This window comes from Spodoptera frugiperda, chromosome 20 (genome assembly GCF_023101765.2).
Source record: "Spodoptera frugiperda isolate SF20-4 chromosome 20, AGI-APGP_CSIRO_Sfru_2.0, whole genome shotgun sequence".
Lineage (NCBI taxonomy): Eukaryota > Metazoa > Arthropoda > Insecta > Lepidoptera > Noctuidae > Spodoptera > Spodoptera frugiperda.
The window spans coordinates 4962416-4980434 of record NC_064231.1 but is presented as its reverse complement, the minus strand read 5'-3'; the positions used below and the strand labels follow the sequence as shown (position 1 = coordinate 4980434).

General features: G+C 36.4%; 1 protein-coding gene across 2 annotated transcripts in view; it reads right to left on the bottom strand.

Moving 5' to 3' along the window:
* LOC118282249 (neuropeptide FF receptor 1) overlaps positions 1-5583 on the bottom strand; it is a 155791-nt gene extending 150208 nt beyond the window's left edge. Inside the window, exon 1 of one of the 2 annotated variants that reach the window (XM_035603237.2) lies at positions 5242-5583. The gene's annotated coding sequence lies outside the window, so the exon portion shown is untranslated. The remainder of the gene's footprint in view (positions 1-5241) is intronic. The other variant, XM_035603238.2, reaches the window with a different exon arrangement.
* Positions 5584-18019: the final 12436 nt, after the last annotated feature.

Sequence of the window (18019 nt, the reverse complement as noted above, 5' to 3'; positions counted from 1 at the left end):
TCATGATACGCGTATCATTCCCCGTCCACATATGCGATCATGATACGCATCGACGATACACTCCCTCCCGCCTCACTCAAGGCGGGAGAAGTTATTAGATGATTTACCCCCTCAAAAAAAAATAGGCTTTATAACGAAGCCTCATCTTTTTTACTAATGTCTCTGAATCAATCTTTTATTTTCTTACCTCCATACTAGCTTAGCTGACTATACAAATGCGTTCCCAAATCAGCATAGTAACAATATATCAAACGCGATCAGTTCCGTGCGTCATTAATTCTAGATATATCGACGAATTGTTTAATTGTTTAAACCGTAGCATATGGGAAACTAATTAAACACAGCGCAGCTATTAAATTGATTTAAAAGAAAGTTTTAATCTTTTACAGCTGGAACAAAAATTTATAGAGATCAAGGTTGTTTGACGTCTGTTTATATCATTTTGATAGAACTGGCGTAAACTAGATTGTTATTGGATAATACTTAGGAGCCAGTGCCAAGCTATTGTAGCTCTTATTGATCTTGTTTATGTAAATATATCGGTAGATAGGATGATAATGCGTTTGGAAGTAATGCCCGGTTTACATTATTCCAGTCCAGCGATCCAGTCCAGTACTGGATTGCTTACTAGAAAAATGTAAACCGGCACTGGAATGAACTGAATCCAGTAAGCATTCCAGTCCAGTAACTGGATTCGCGGTCTACTTTTCGGTCCAGTGCGATCAATCCAGTGCAACTGGAATAATGTAGACGGCCAATCCAGTGCCATTCCAGTGCTGACGAAGTACACACGTGTTGGTGGTTTTTGCAGACTTTTTTTGCGAAGAAAAAGGATTTAACAATGGTGAAGAAGTTATCAGAAGTTTTGGCAATCGAAACATACGACTGAGGCTAACATAGTTAAAAAAGAAATAGTGACTTCTAATTTTATTTTTGCGGGTATAGCATCTCTGAACAACGTATTCTTACGCTGGATATTAATAGAAACTAATGATAACAGTTCTTCAAAGTTTTCTGCTGTCATTCTCAGTGCCAGTCTATATTCATTGGGATCTTCTACCTTCAGTTGTTGCAAAAGCATTACTGACCCTCCTTTTTGATCTCTTTCGCTGATCCAATTTCTCACCCAAATCCGTTCCTTTTTTTTTAGTTCCTTATCAACCTCATTAATAACTTCTTGTAGCAAGAGTGATTGAGCACGTTTAAAACATTTTCGAAACTGATCTCTTCTTGAAATCATTGTCACTGTAGTGTTCATTTCAACGGCTTCTAAATAACTGGAATAATGTAGACGTAACATATCCAGTCCAGAAAGCAATCCAGTACTGGACTGGATCGCTGGACTGGAATAATGTAAACCGGGCATAAATAGGTATATGATTTTGTTTCACAATGACGTATTAAGTTGCTGTTAACTTATGTGAGATTTAACGTCAAAATGTCAATAGAATTAACTAATAGAAATCCGGAAAATCAGATTTTAAGTGTTGTTTAAAAAATCCTTAGGTACATTGTAACTGAGTAAGTTGAGTCGTTTAACGCTTGGACATTTTCATGAAGCTACTATAGCTTAGGTATACATAATGTACGTATGAGGACACGGCGACATGCTAGGCTAGACAAGTTGTCAGACCTTTTTGTACCTACTCATAATGAGGGTCGTAAATCTTCGTCGGAATTGTCGGATCAACATTTTTACACGCTCCTCATAGCATTAGGATAACAAACATCACATAGCGTTGGGTCCGCTATATATTTTTTGAAACCTATAAAAACACAGAAGGCAAACGTTTTAATACCGTCTGGCTTATAGTACTGGAATGTCACGACATCTTTTTGTCACTTATGAAATAAGTTGTAGATTACATAGGACTCATTAAAGTTACCCCTTACTAAAGTCAAGTCTGTTGTAATACAATAAGCGAAAGCGAAAACCAAAATATGCCAGACCCAGACTGCATGATTGGCGTGATGCACAACGTGTAGCGGGTTCGATTCCCGCAAGGAGAGACTCTTTGTGTGATCCACAAATTGTTGGTTCGGACCTGGGTGTGATGTGTATATGAACATTCATGTTAGAAAATCAAAGCAAAGCAATCGGTAATTTGACTTTGACTGACTGCACGGTTGATGCGGTGGCTGGGCAACCGGCTGCCATGCAACGTGTAGTGGGTTCGATTCCCGCACGGAGCAACTCTTTGTGTGATCCACAAATAGTTTTGGATCTGGGTGTGATGTGTATGTGTACTTGTATATTTGTAAATGCACCACCAAAAAGGAGAGGATCCAAAAAAAAATCGATTCTTTGCGACCCTTCGACCAACAAAGCAATCGGTAATAAGGAACAGCATACCATTACTTTAAAGGTTCTCATTTATATGTTAGTGTTGTCGGCCATTGCCTTCCAGGAAATTCTATTTGAGAACTTATGGTCCGCTGTCATATACACTGCCGTAAAGTATGACGAGTCCTTTGTCGTTCTGTAAAGTTCGTGCAAATTGTGTGAACGTCACAGGTTCAGGTGTTTAATGTAACACCCACTCTTGACCAGTTATGTTAAAGAGGCCGGTATTAAAGTGAGCTTATTGCTATAAACGAGGTACATTTTCTCTGTTCGCTACTATTGGAAATTTTCGGAAAACCGAAAGACCGTTTTTCTTTTAAGGAAGGAAAATCACTCAATGACTTTTCTCTCTATGAGCGAGGTGAGAAGGAGCATCAGACTCTTACTGATTAAAAACCACCCCGTTTCTACTCCTGGTTTTGAGTCGAAACCTACTAGGTTTACCGGAGCTTACGGACTCGAAAGTTTCGGAAACCGAATCTAGTACATATTACCTTTTTGAACTTGAGAATCGAGACGATTTTGTTTTTTTAACGTTGTCCCACTCTAGGATTTTGCCCTGTGTCGTGAATGCGTTTACAAACGTACAATTTCTCACACATGACATCCAGTCACGGAACAACAATCTCCGTGTGGGATTTGAACCTGCAACATGTTCCACAGCAGCCTGGTTACTCCACCAACCGTGCAATCAAAGACTCTTCTTCAGTAGTTGCCATTACTGCCTCATAAACAAGCCCTAGCAGTCGATAATAAACAGGTCATTAGGCTAAAACGAACACGCACTAAAACTGTTTAAACAAAAGAGATTACCCAATTACCCGCCTTAATAATCTTACTGAGCTTCGATTAACCAATAACCCTTAAATTCCTAACCCCCAAAAGGCCAGCAACGCGCTTGTAACACCTCTGGTGTTTCAAGTGTCCATGGGCGGCGGCGATTGCTTACGGATCGGGTGATCCGTGTGCTCATTTACCGACTTATTCCATGAAAAAGAGATCCGAGAGATCGATAACTTCATTGACGAACAGAATATTATTTATTTCTTTATTTGTTATGTTTCAGTGTAGGTAGGTAAACCTATTTATAGTTTAATTGGTATAAATTATTTGATTTTGTACAAAGAAAATGATTTATTCTACAGTAAGTTTCTTAGTACCGTGTGATTTACTATAGAGTGACAGTGATTGGGGGTTTACAAACATATGGAGCCCATCACGGAAAACCACAACTTTTCCTTATTACGAAACTAACGAGGAAAAGTATCTCAAGATTTAAAATATTATACCTAGAATCGAGATTTATTAGAAAAACAGTGGTACTGAGAAATTTGATTCACACCAGTGTATAGTAAGCATTTGAGTATTAACATGTGGATAGAAACTCTAATAACAATAAACTTACAAAATGTTTTTTCGATTGTTAAATTCGTTTGCGTCTCATCATAGATATTCGACTTTTTAGCAATCTTTACATGTAGATATGAAAATCATGTAATTAACAAGAGATCGACTCATAACAATGAACACAGCAACCGGGTGCCGCGCAGGGTTCTATTCCACGACATAACTCTTTGTGTGATCCACTAATTGTTATTTCTTGTATATTTGTAAACACACAGACACAGGAGGAAAGCCTAGTGTGGTGAACTTTTTTTAAATGAAAACCATTATATTCGTATCAATAGTATGAGATTGTCAGATTGTCAAATGTGAGATTCTTTGATATTTTTATTCATACTTGTCTTACTAGTTGGTCCGGACCATAATTATATTATTATCTTCAATGTTAAAGAATTTGTAAATTATATAAAAAAATCACTCTTTCACTTAACTTACACCTTACCTACCTATTTTAGAAATCTTATAATCCAACATAATAAATCTACGGGTTGCCTACGTATTTCTCTAAAGGTTATTTTAGCAGATTACGCCTCAAAGTGTAAGACGTTAAGTCCACATGCAAAAGTAAAAAATCCCGAATTTAACCTTTGACATACTTACACATAAGTTACCAAATTAAAAAAGGCAAAGAACTAGGCAGGTAAAAACTTAGGTAGGTACAAGTTTTTCTAAAAGAAAATATGTGCGACTCTCACATATTTTCTTTTACAAGTGGCGTTGCTGTGAGGATGTAATACCTAAGCTGTGAAACTATGTGACCGTTTCCACTGACACTAAGCTATGTAGCGTAGGAGTAAGATGTGCCGCCGCAAAGTATCTGCACGAGGAAGATGCGCAGCTCGAGTATGCGAATGCGATGTATCGATAGTAGGGAAACCACCAATACCACGCATCCATTTTACACATCTTTCCATATAAAAAACATATTTTTAATAACGTTGTACAAAAATATCGAAATAAATAAATATCTCAGTTGATTGGTGGTAGCCAAACATCCTCAGCAACTTAGCTTAGCACATGTCTGGTCGAAAAGTACCCTTATGGTCTCGTCGCGGTGGCTAAAGGTAAAGACTCCTTTAGTGGCTAAAGGTAAAGGCAGTAGCAGTGGCAGCTGAGTTAATTAAAATTTATAAATAATCTGTGGTCGTTTAACATAATTATTTCGACTGACTAACTTTAAAATCGGCAGTTAATTGTTTATGTAACCCAATAAAATATATCTTACTAAGTTTATTATAATATATTTAACAGGGACGGAACAGCAGCGCTTTCCAGTAAACTTGAACCTTTTAAACTGCGATCAGTATTCCTTTTGTCAAGCGTGGAAATTATTTATTGCTATCCCTGTTTTATAGAGAAGGTACATAGTCCAATAGTTGACAGTGACTGGCGTTTAATAAAATTTGTATTTGACTCAAATACTTTTAAATAGTTTTAAGTGTTCAATTCATAATTGATAAGTAAGTAATAAATAAGTAAGATAAGATAAATACCTTCCAAAAGTTTTTAGCAGCTTCTTTGTAACTTAAAACTTGACCACTGTGCAAACTATTTGACTTTATTTTTAACACTAGTAAAAGTTATCAAGCATTTCAGTTACACTTTTTCCAAAACTAAAATCACTTTCTTTCACACGCGAACTGTATTTTTGAAAACAAAAAAAAATGCCGAAAATAAATCACGAAATTATTTAATTTTTCCAAAAACCATATTTCACAATATTCGTATTCACAGCACTAGATATGTTTCTATATTTTTTTTCTCGCACGTAAACTTTTGTGACGTCAGCGCGTACGTTGAATGCGTCGTCACTGAAGCTTGGCTCGCGAGCAACTGAAAGCCGCTGAAACGAAACTGAAACTTGTTTACATGACTTTACGATCATATTTATGTATTTTAAATGTATTTTTGTATTCATTGTGAATGCTTCTTGCAAATATTTTGTTAGATTACACGGTATTTACTTCCTAGATTTGTGTATGTTTGAAAGATTAAATTTTCTTAGCTTTCACGACTCCGTGCATTTTGTTAACGCTTTCGTTGATGATTTATTTATTCAGTGCAGGAGAAATTGTGAACATTTTATGTGCTTTTTTATTAGTTTTCTTACATTTTAATTTTGTAGTAAACTGAAGGCTATATAGTTTATTATAACGTTTTGTTTAGCAATTGAATGTAAACACAGGCGTTACTTTAGATTTTCAACAGATATATAAATATGAGATTTTAGACAGTAATTAATATAAAGGTATTTTTGTTGAGTCTGGAATGCATTGAATCAGAGATTTTTCTGACTAATAACAATGTGATTAATGTTCTATCAACAAGTTGCAAGGTCCATTTTCGCAAAATATTCATTGAAATGTGACGATACCAAAGTGACCAATATGGGACGCGAAATGAATTGATCCAATCTTATAGAGAAATGTCAAAACTTTTTAATATTATTTCAAAGTTAAAAACTACTATTCATCGAATGTCGCTTTTATGTAACTTTTTAATGGAATCCCTGTATGACGGGCAATTTCAAAGTTTGGAAAAAAATTGAACTTACATAAATATTTTCGTCTAATACATAATACATATCATATCACACTTCTAATCTACGAAGGTTGACAATCTTTGAAATGCAACACTTTGGGGGGAGGGGGGAATTATACAATGACTTCTCCCGCCTAGGGTAAGGCGAGAGGGAGTGTCATAACTCTTACTAACTAAAAACCACCCCGTTCCTATTCCTGCTTCGAGCCGGAGCCCCGGAAAACCCGCTAGGTAGTCCGCAGCTCCGGATCAGGCATCAGCCCTACTGTGCCCCATCTGTAGTGGTCTGACTCTCCCCGATAACCGGTTAATTAAGTTGTCCGCGGCTCTTTCGTCAATCATATTCTATTTTTTAACCCCACAAAAAAAATTGTACTTCTTGCTCCATTTAATTTATCAATTATGCGATACGTGATTCTTATATTATGTAGTGTATCTTTTCAGTATTTCAGAAATCAAAATCCCAATACCAGCTTTCAAAGACATTATGATCCGTAGCTTAGTTACCGAAAGGCTGACAATTGATTCAGTCTAGAATCAAACACTGGAAATATTGCCTCGCTCACAACAAACGGACTGACAATAGAATCTTCTATACATTGGACTTATTCAATGGAAGTGAGCCTTGAATAGCTGTAAGGGAAGATTTAGTATTGTAGTTAGATTCCATATATTATAGTGCATAGGATCATATTATACTTTTAATGCTTTATTCAATATTATATTGACCTTTGGTATTTTTGTATCAACACACCAGAAGAAAAAGTTATAGTACACGCATTGTTGCACATCACTCAATGGTTGTTAGAGAATGCCACCCGGCAGTAGGTCCTTCATCGTATGTTATAATATAATATACAGAAGTGTAGATAAAATAAATATAGTAATTTTACTGTTTCAATATAAGTAAAAATTACCCATCAGCTGCGTCTCACAACTGCAACCCACCTCCGAGTGGCACTTGAAATTTTCAGTGATCTAACAGTAATCCTCAATCCACTTGGTAATAGTAGGGATTATCATAAAATTTTCATTTGATGAACGTATCTAAATATAAAAAATGTGTTTAATAACAGAGCAAGTAAGGACTATCAGTCCACTAAGATGTGACAGGCTAAAAAGTTTCAAAACAGGAATATTCTTTGCTTATAATATTTAGTGAGTTTATAATATTAAAATAAGGCTCAAATAAACAGCTCAGCTCGGCTACAACTAAGCAATGCAGCTCAAGCTTAAGCTTAAAGTCATTTACGTAAACCTGAAATCCCTGTTTCATCTGAAATTCACAACTGGTTGAAGTAAATCTGTTGGCGAAGTTGATGAACCTACTATTTTTTTTGGCTGTTCCTTATTTTAGGAATTAAGAATTTCTGGATACTTACTTACTGGAAATTTGAATTTTCATATATGTTTTTTGTTGGAATTGGAATTTCTCTCGCTTTTTGACTACAGATCAATCTGATTTTTGGTACACACTCTATTGATGACCATACACATTAAAATCGTATAAGAAAAAAAGTTTTTCGTATCAATTGTTTGTAATTATACATATATAATTATCTAAGAGTAAGTTAGAGGTTTCGGATCAAGGTATGTATAATGATTGTGGATGTAACTGAAATCCCACCCAAAACACAAATGTGAAAGGCTGCCAAGTTCGATAATATTGGAATGCTTCGCCTATAAAAGAAGTGAGATCTAAATAAGTACCAAGTTCCATACACAGACCTCAGTTAAAAATGATATAACAAGTTGGCAAGTTTTCACACACTTTGTTATAAACCTATTAAACGCAATGAGTCAAGTATATAATTTTCTATTAAAACTTGCCAAGTTATATCATTTTTAACTGAGGTCTGTGTATGGAACTTGGTACTTATTTAGATCTCACTTCTTTTATAGGCGAAGCATTCCAATATTATCGAACTTGGCAGCCTTTCACATTTATGTTTTGGGTGGGATTTCATTTATTTTTGTAAGGTTTATTTTCTTTTTTTCTTATTTTACTTTACTTTGACTAAATACAAATAATCCTAACGAATTTTAGGTCGGTACGACCATTGGAAGATATAGATAATTTTTTTGTTTTAGTTCCTTAGGGGTATGAATTTACACCTTCATTATTTTTACAACCGACTCACACTTGGCCATTTTCAGATTTTTTCCTTTACCTTGACCTATAGACCTACCTCCATGCCAAATTTCAAGTCAATACGACCATTGGAAGTGGTCTAGGTTTTTGATGAGTGAATGAGTGAGTCAATCAGTCAGTCAGTGAGTGTATAGTAAAAATAGCGATTTTCTGACGTCAATATCTTAAGATCTACAATAGGTACATTAATGAAATTTTGTATTTTAGATAAGTAAGTAGATCTCGACAGATACTAGAAATTTCATATGCGTAGATAAAATAGATTTTGAGTTATAGGTGGGTCGAACTTGGCCCGAAATGGTTCGTGTAATATAACCCACGGCCGGTGTGTCGGTTTTTTTGCTCGAACTTGGCGGACACACTGCCGTGTGTCTAGATGTTTCTTAATGTTTTAATTTTGATTAAAAGAATTCCAATTTTACGAAATTAAAATACACAAAATAACGTAAGATTCTTACTACAACATGTCTATTATCATGTTGTACTGAACATCCATCAAAGTTCTATGGTATGTCTAGTTGTGACCATCACAAGTTTGACCGCGAATGATTTATTACCACAATACGTCTACAACTCACAAAATAATAAATTGTTCTTATAGTTGCAGACTAACTCTCTAAGAAGCTATTACTCTTCTTGAAAATCAGTCTAGACTCCGGACTTGTCTTTAAAAAAGAAAACATTTTGTCGTTTCATACTTCTGAACAGACGGCAGCAGATCAAGCTACCCTAATCCGTAAATTTTTTCATTGGATTTTCGACTTTATAGTAGCAAAACAATAAAGTTGAAAATCTTATACAGAAATTCAGATAGTAGTAAGTTCACCTGCTAGCATCTCAACATAATATCTCACTTTGATTTTCATGTCGGAAAACGTGTTGACATTGAAAATTCTGAGAAATCACACGGCGTATGATATTGTACTTAGTGTGTGACAATAACTTCACACCGACTTGCTTTGGGAATGGCAGTATAAGTACACTTGGGAGCAAAGAAACGGAGGCACTAGCGATTTTTGTTTCTCATATTAAAGAAACCTCTTTGCGTGCTTTTCCACCAGAGATAAGCTATCCTACGTTGCTGTGGATGCGTTTGGCTTCCGCCAACCCATTAAGATAATTATGGATTTTTTTATTTTTTAATATGGAAAGATGCTTACTATGGATGCGTGCTATGGATGCGTGCTATGGATGCGTGCTATGGATGGTTTCCCTACTATCGATACATCGCATACTCGAGCTGCGCATCTTCCTCGTGCAGCTACTTTGCGGCGGCACATCTTCATAGCACATCTTACTCGCACCGCTACATAGCTTAGTATCAGTGGAAACGGCCACATAGTTTCACAGCTTAACTATTGCATAGCACATCTCTGATGGAAAAGCACCCTTAAGCTTTAAAAAAATATTTGTTTTATAACAAACACTCCTATTTTAAAGGTAATTAAATAGTCTCTCATAAGACATAAGTTACCAATTAATAAAATACTTTTATCAGGAAATATTTATTAAGCAACGAAAAGAATAAACCCTGGTGGCTCCGCTTCTTTGCTCCTAAGTGTAGCAATAAGTAAGTGGGCTGCTACTAGACGAAATAAAATTCTGGTAACATCTAGAGACATAATTATTGTGATACGTTTTTTGGAAATAAAATAAATAAATAAAACCTCCCGATCGATTTCATAATAGTGACAAGTTTCACTAGACTAGGATATAATAGAGTGCACAAGTGTGTGTGCAAACACAGGTACCTAAACTCTCTAAATCCGATGGGATGGCAGACCAATACGACCAGAAAGAGGTCAGGTGCAGGACCAACGCCTTTAGGTACGTGCTTTCCGAGACACACCAATCACTTTCAAAATTGGAAGTAAGATATGACAACGTGAAGTATACAACATGTCCGCTCATTTTCACCAACTTCTTTTAAATTTTAAAGAACCCCTAAACTAATATAGGTGACACTTAAATACATTTTTGTTTTTACCAACCTTTAAATGACATTTAACAGAACAATTAAAGGGTTAGTTTAGATGCCCTTATACATCCGGAGCTGCGGACTACCTAGTGGGTTTACCGGAGCTCCGGCTCGAAAAGCAGGAGAAGGAACGGGATGGTTTTTAGTCAGTAAGAGTCTGACACTCCCTCTCGCCTCGCCCAAGGCGGGAGAAGTCATTGGATGATTTTCCGCCCTTAAAAAAAAAGATTATTGACTAAGACCCATATACACTAAGTAACTAATGTCAGAAATGAATAGAAATTATTTTTGTCGATGTCGAGGTGGTTAATGAACACGACACTACTACTAATGATGCCTACAAACTACAAATATCGCTTCACCGAAACAAAATAATTGAAAAGTTTCTAGCTTAACAAAACTGTACAATAATAAGGCACCTACAATAGACCATTACTACCTCTATATTACTATTACAAAAATACCTATTGTATCACGACCAAAAATCATTAAGTTCGACGTTCTTTAAATTTCTTTCGTTCCAAATCGAGTTTTAAGTGAAAAATAAGTACTAAAGTAATAAAATCTGTAATTATTTCCTACTTAGTCCTAGAACAGACTGATGGCTTACTGGATAAGGATCGTGCCATAAAAGTATATTCTTCTCTTTCAATTAGCTATTAAAATGCTAATTTTAAAGACCTTATGAGATTAAATTTCTTTTGTAGTTCATTTTTCGGTACCTATTTCTGATTATATCTTTGTTAATGTCTTCATATAATGATTATGTTCTATTACATTAGTGGTGCTCATGAAAACCGTTTTACATATTTATTTGTATTCCGTGAGGTTTAAATAAGAATTATTTGTGACTAGTCTCATTAGGCGACAACGAGTTCATTCCACGTTTAAAAGTCGCACCTGACCGACTTCGTCTAATTAAGTACAATGGAGGATTTGCGTACGCAACTGAAAAGGTAAGCGATATGACTAAATATCCACAAGATAGTCTATTAGCTATTTACGATGATTTCACAAAGAAAAACCTTAAGAAGTAAAATACTTAAAACTTCTGCGACCGACCTCTCCGCGGATTAAATCCGAGAAAGAGGCTAAAAGTGTAGTTACTCAATGTAAAATCCACTTCTCACAAGTTATGAGCCCCATTTAATAGGGATTGAGTCCATTTCCATTATTTTCTTAGATATTATTAGATTCAATTTGACTTTTGACATTAAATAAACCTATTATTTCGAGAGTCTGCTAATAATGTAATAAGTGACACGTAATAGCAATCGACCGGTGATGTAAAACTATATTAATAATGTATGTACTTATTACTACGTAATCCTGTTTGTTATGAATTACTCTACGAGTACCTATCACATAGTCTAGTGCTAATGAGCTTTCGTTCATGAGTACTGACGTGTACAAAAGTGTTATTAAATGAGACTGTTACTAAATGTACGTTATTATATGGTGTGTCGTGGTGGCCCAGAGACTTACGACGCCCACTTCTCATGCATGGCTGGTTCCAAGTAATATGTACTTTCTAAGAATACTGAGACACCACTGACAAATGGTGAAAGAAAACATCGTGAGGAAACCTGGGCTTATAATTTCTAATTATAAGTTGTTGCTCAATGTTCTTACTTTTTCATACACAGAGAAGGTTTAATCACCATTAAATCTTCTCTGTGTAAGAAGAGGTATTTGGTCAGCAGTGCACTTACACTACGTAAACTTTTATTCGTTTTATCTAAGTATTGTTATCTTATATGACAAAATAAAAAAATCCTGTCTAATATTTTTTAATTACCTAACTGACAGACTAATAGATTTTTAATTTTCATACCCCGTCATCATCCTATTGTACGGAAATGGAATGCAGATTAAAAGGATAAAGGAAGCTTTTATGAATTAAGGAGAAAATTTTATTCTTTTTAAAAGCCGAGAGAAAATTGTGAACTCCTTGAAAAAGTCGCTGCGGAGGAGTGACGTCACTGCTGGCAAATTGGTAACATCTGGTTGGAAAATATTAAAAGACGTGGACTGTAAACGGGTTAAGAAAAAATTAAGACGATACTTGAGTATTGTATTTGTGTTGCTGTGTTAATGGAATGTCAACTTTATTACAAAGTCAAAAGACAGAAAATCTAATACAGAAATTCGACAGATTAGTGTAAGTTGATGCGCTGGTGTTTTTGGTAACATACCTTGGAAGATAAACCTTCAATAATGAGGAACACGATACGAGATCCAGGGAACGGATTATTAGGGATCACACATTGATATGCGATTGTAGTACCAAATCAAGATGGAATAAGGTAAATAATGCTAAACAGTATTTTTTCTAGTATTTGTATTTAGAAATTCAAAGATTTAGGTAAGCGAAATTCTTGACTAGCAAAAATCCAGAAAAGGTTTCAAAGATCAGGACAATTATTTATTTTTATAATTAGATCTATAAATGGCAGTATTCGAAGTACTTTTTCAGAAAAGCATTGTTTTACATGTAATGCACGGACAGTCAACGTGTTAAATCACTATTTTAGAGGACTTAGTACGAGTTTGTTTACCGAAAACGAGATCGAAACTTTACTGTGTTACCGGTGCGAATGAACCAACCAATCAGAGCGCCAAACGCGCTCTCGTTTCTATCTCGTTAAACGTAAAACAAACTCGTACTAAGGCCCCGGGTTCTTCCTTGTCTAATCATTTATCTTCGCAACCAACAAATAAGCATAAACTATGTAAGCATTGTAAAAAATAGTTAATTGAAAGCACGTTTGTTCACAAGTGTACGCCCCATTACTCGGCCCGCAAACATATCACAGCGAGTTTATGGTGATGAGGCAAACGATTGTTTTCAGAGCCAATACCTTTTATTGACAACGTACTAAAATATTTACGAGATACGTGCGCACATACAAACAAACATGATATTATGTAATCACGCCCAAATTGATATGAAAGGTCAATCTTTAGTACATCCTACGTAAAAATAAATTGCTCAAATCTTAGTGCTTAAGCGATATTTTTCTATTAAACATGTAATCTAAATGGGTATTAGGTTCAAATTCGTATGGCATAAATGTTGTTCACGAATTGTAAAACGTAGGTTGGTCACGAAGATCGTAAGGATTACAAGCGAATGATTTATCGTCTGCTTTGTAAATGTTTGTGTGATTGTGATAGCATGACATTTGGTAAACCTTGCTTACGTTTTCACTATAACCGACATACATTCAGTTTTCTATTTCCTCGATTAGACTAGTTTTTATACCATTCAGTTTATAAATGTAAAGTTCCGTCTAATATGTTATTTGGTAGTAGTACCAGTAAAAGACCAGTGGTTCCCCTGGTGGTCCGCAGAAGACAAAAAATGGCGAAAAGTAAAACAAATACACATGACTATACATGTATCCAATAAATACCACGATTAAAGCTCAAATTAACTTACATCAAAGGACTGAGAGGAGCAACTGATTTCAATGTTTCAAAAGATACTATTGCTATGATCGCATCAGAAAATCAGAGTGTGAAACCACATGAAAAAGTAATAGTTGTGTAGTGTGTGCGACACTTCGCCTTAATAGGTCAAAGTCAAAGTCAAAGCATTTATTTCAATTAATCCTAAATAAGGCATTTTTGAAACGTCAAATTGAATTGTCCGTCAGTCTGTCAGTCTATCTGTCAGTGAAGCTAGGTGCTCGTGGTGTCGTAAGTTAGTTGTATAAGACAGTTAATTAAAGGTAATCATAAGAACAACACGTTTCCTTATTACGCTCCCAAAGTCCCCACATTGCATGGCGACCCTGCCAGGATGCCACTGACGCAGCTTCGGAAACAATGAATGATAGTGGTCCCTAACTTAACGATAAATATAAAAGTGGTCTCTTATTTTCTCTCATTCACAACAATAGGCCACTAATTTGCTTGATATAGTCAATATCTGCTTATAGTTAATATCTTGGAGGGACACTTCTCAGTTCAGTGTCTCATTCCATGCCGGTAAATCTATATAATCTAAAGTGGTCTTTGACCAGGAAAAGGTTGGGAACCCCAATTTCAGACGAAACTTTATCCATCAAACCAGAAGCATTGGAAAAGTAAAATAATTGAAAACCAAACCGTACACGAGTACGTCTAGTTATTAATTCGTGAACACAATGCAGCAATCGCGAATAGATTCGTTCGGAGCTGGGCTGCGATCCAAGCAAGCGGTTGATTGGCTCAGCGCACTGCAGAATAGATGCGATTGCCATGAAAATGCGGGAATTAATCGCAGACAAGTATGTACGTGGGTTTCTGTATTCCCTTTTAAAATGCAGCTGATTTTGTAGGCTCTAGTAACTTCTTTTCATCTTTTATGTGCCGAGTGTAGTGTAATTAAGTGTGAAGCTATTGTTCTAGACTTGGTACAATTTCGTAAATGAAATAATTAACCTAGAATCTGAACCACCCGACTGAATAATCCCCCGCAGTTTGGATGAACATTAATCATTATCCGAAAAGCAATGCGCAGTTAATATATATTTGCATTCTAACTATTCTGATTAATAAATGCAGTTTGGGTGAATATTACCCAATCGTTATCCGAAGAGCAGTCTGCACTGAATATGTATCCTATATACGTGAGATATATTATGAACTTAATTAGTAAATAAGGTTTACTCATGTTACTGCTCGTTACTCAACTCATTTCGAACCACGCCAGGGTTCCATAATCATACTTTGAAACTAAGTAAAGATATCACGTCGAACAATGACATAAGCAAACCTTTTAACCTAATTAGCAATTAATATAATAAAAAGACGACTTTATATTCTCCATTGGAGTTCAACAATTTTCAACAGCAATAATTTTAAAAGAAGAATGTAATTATTCGTGGTCATACAATAAGCCTTAATGTAAATTGTCGAAAATTCTTTGCAAGTGTAATCACGGTTTTAATTTTAGTTCTCGACACACCGCTCTGACCGTTCAGCGTGGGTTAATGACCTTTGTAACTATTGTAATTGCATTCTCGGCTATACCTCAAGCTATGCATAACCAATATGAATAGATCGTTGAAAGTGCAGAAATAAAACGCGAGACCTGGATTTGTATAGCTTAAGATGTATTAAGATGATTTTTTTTATGTAATAAGCCGGTAAACGGGCGGGAAGCAATTGCCGCCGCCCATGGACACTTGAAACACCGTTACAAACAAGCGTTACAAGTAGGTACGTTACTGGCCTTTTCATCATCATCATCATCAGCCGAGAGACGTCCACTGCTGAACAAAGGCCTCCCCCTTGGTCCTCCACGTAGAACGACAAGCCGCCACCTGCATCCACTGGCTCCCCGCCACTCTGACGATGTCGTCGGTCCACCTAGTGGGAGGTCTGCCCACGCTGCGTCTTCCGGTCCGCGGTCGCCACTCAGTCACCTTCCTAGCCCAGCGGCCATCAGTCCTCCGAGCGACGTGGCCTGCCCATTGCCACTTCAGCCTGCATATTTTGAGAGCTATGTCTGTAACTCTTGTTCTTTGGCGAATTTCCATATTTCGGATTTTGTCGCGCAAAGATACTCCGAGCATAGCTCTCTCCATCGCGCGCTGGGCGACTCTGAGCCTTTCCAAAAGGCCAGCAGTTAGGGACCATGTCTCGGTACCGTACGTCATCACCGGCAACACACACTGGTTGTACATCCTGGTCTTCAGACACTGCGGGATTTTTGACGAGAAGACTTCATGCAACTTCCCAAATGCTGCCCATCCGAGTTGGATTCTTCGAGCGACCTCTTTCTCGAAGTTGGACCTACCTAGCTGGATGATCTGACCCAGGTATGTGTAGTGGTCTACAACTTCGAGTATATCGTTCCCAACGACAACCGGTGTAGGTGCAACATGGACATTTGACATGATTTTCGTCTTGTCCATGTTCATTTTAAGGCCCACCTGTTGGGAAACGGTATTGAGGTCGCTGAGCATGGTGTTCAGCTCTTCCAGCGACTCTGCCATTACGACTATGTCATCGGCGAAACGGAGATGAGTGATGTATTCGCCATTAATGTTGATGCCGCGTCCGCTCCAGTCCAAGAGCTTAAAAACGTCCTCCAGTGCGTTCGTGAACAGTTTCGGAGATATAACGTCTCCCTGTCTCACGCCCTTCCGCAACTGGATTGGCCTCGTAGTCTCTTCCTGGAGTCGGATGCGCATGGTGGCGTTAGGAATTTAAGGGTTGTTGGGGATTGAAAATATTGGGAATTGGGCCTCCAGTAACCTCACTCACACAACGAAACACAACGCAAATTGTTTCACGTCGGTTTTCTGTGAGGCCGTGGTTTCACTCCGGTCGTGCCGAAACATGGCTCTCCCATACTTAAACCTTTATAGAACTTGTACCTTGTGTACTAAAACCGATTATTTGGTAACACCTCAATTGTTTTGGCCAAAAGATTAGACAGAGCTTTGTACTGCGGTTCCTATAAATCAGAATGTAAAGAGATGATTAAAGAACAACAAACTTAAGAGTTAAAGCCGATGCCTGAATAAACTCTCTTGGATCCTGCAACGAAGTTAATACAAGAAGTATCTATTGAATAGACAGAATTACCTACAAACGTTACAGAAGGAAAAAGATTGATTACTATCTACTTATTTCGAAATTGAAATAAATTGTTTTGGTCGCGAATCTCTATTTATATAAAAATCAATTGCTGTTCGTTAGTCTCGCCAAAACTGGAGAACGGTTAGACCGATTTGGCAAATTTTGGCCTTGAATTATTTGTGGAAGTCCAGGGAAGGTTTAAAAGGTTAGTGAGAAAAAATATGTTTGAGGCGGTACGAAGTTTGTTGGGTCAGCTATTTAAAAATAATCTCTTTCTCTCTATTATAACTGCTAAACTACTGAAGAAACGTTTGCTTAAATTGCAAACTACTAAATTTAATTTTAAATTCCTAAACTTTTTTAAACAAATTATCTACTCATATGATAAATGTTCTATCTTAGTTAACGTTTCAACATCGATAACTTCAAAATTATTTGGTACGAATAAAATTACAATATGTTCAAACATACCTACATAGGTAATGTACTTTGGAATTCAAAATTACAAGTTTCTTTTCAAACGATTCTGTCTACAACTATCACAAGTACGTGAAATATTAAGAAAATATGACTCGAATATTTTCTAAATGGAAATACCTGTCTGATAAAAATGCGTGAGTAATTGATAGTCGATAAGCTATGCGTGAATCGAAATGAAATGTGAAAAACATAGGGATAGCCTACAAATCTATAATATACATAAGAGTATTGAAGTCAGCAAAATAAATTCTGACCGTGTCATCATCTTTATTATAATTTACCATTATTATAAACTAGCTTCTGTCAGCGACTTCGCTCGCAGTTCCATGGAATAAAAAGTGTTACCTATGAGTTATTCCAGACCAATATCTACTCCTGTTCCAAATTTAATTCCGATTCCTTCAGCCGTTTTGACGTAATTGAGTAACAAACACACAAACACACAAACATTCCTATTTATAATATTAGTAAGAAGTAAGATTTGAGGTTTCCAAGGTCGGCCCTCAAGCTACGTGACGTTTTATTTCTGTGCCTGCGGTGTAGC